This window comes from Mastomys coucha, unplaced genomic scaffold (assembly GCF_008632895.1).
Source record: "Mastomys coucha isolate ucsf_1 unplaced genomic scaffold, UCSF_Mcou_1 pScaffold23, whole genome shotgun sequence".
Lineage (NCBI taxonomy): Eukaryota > Metazoa > Chordata > Mammalia > Rodentia > Muridae > Mastomys > Mastomys coucha.
The window spans coordinates 57,098,334-57,099,331 of record NW_022196906.1 but is presented as its reverse complement, the minus strand read 5'-3'; the positions used below and the strand labels follow the sequence as shown (position 1 = coordinate 57,099,331).

The window sequence follows — 998 nt, the reverse complement described above, 5'->3', positions numbered from 1 at the left end:
GTGATCAAAGTGATCACAGAGTGTTACGGAGACTATGGAGGAACATTCGGTTGGTGGGGCCTGGAGTTAATCCAAAGTTGATTTTAACTTCTTAGATACACTCTTGTGGGGGGAGGTTACCAATATTCTGACTTTTTGGAAGAAGAAATGGAAGTTCAGAAACATTTCCCAGAAAATCCACCTTCCCTGCCCCAGGGCCTACGTGAGACTCTGGACCCTAAGCTGTGGTATATGACCTCTGGCTTGTCACTTTCTACCCTCCCCAACCCCCATCCCCCCATCCCCTACTCCCCAACCCTGTGCCTCAGCTTCTTAGTACAATGAAGGATGCTTTCTGGTCCTGAAGGATCGAGGCTCTTACTGCAAGGAGCCACACTGCTCTTTGATCCAGACTTCCATTTCTTCCTTCCTCCCCTCCATAGAACTGTTGCATAGTGCTTGCTTTGGCAGCACACATAAAAAATGTAAAATAATATGGAGTAGATGAGGATGGTCCTTGTGCAAGATAACCCATAAATTCATGAAACATTCCATATCTTTAAAATAATTCATAAAAGAACCTCCCCCAACCCCGCACATATTTATCTGCCTATCCTCTCTTATACACAATGCACTGCTGGGCAGGGACCAACTCTCTCAGCAAATTGCTCCCAGGAGGAACATGAAGTGAGACAAGCAACCAAAACACGCAAACAGTCAAAACAGAAGGCTGCTGGTCGTCGCTTTCCTGTCTGCAGCTGGCTCATTTGGCCAGCCTGGCTTTGTCCCGAGGAAGACTCATCTTTCAATTAACTGTGCCATGGCTTGAAGGTTCCATATTTCCACATTCTCGGTTTGGAATTCTCTTTCCACAATATTTCAGAAAGAAGAGCCAACTTTGCAGTTTTCTCCAAATCTGCTTATTGCTTGAGGATCTGGGAGGGGCCGAGACAGGATGAGAAGATGGAAACCTAACCGGACACCATACTTTCCATGCTGGACAGCTTCCCAACCAACAG

The 998-nt window shown here is 46.4% G+C and overlaps 1 non-coding gene across 1 annotated transcript; it reads left to right on the top strand.

Moving 5' to 3' along the window:
• Positions 1 to 434: 434 nt before the first annotated feature.
• Positions 435 to 540, top strand: LOC116074044. Its single transcript, XR_004112027.1, has one exon. It is a non-coding gene; the product is annotated as a U6 spliceosomal RNA (small nuclear RNA).
• Positions 541 to 998: the final 458 nt, after the last annotated feature.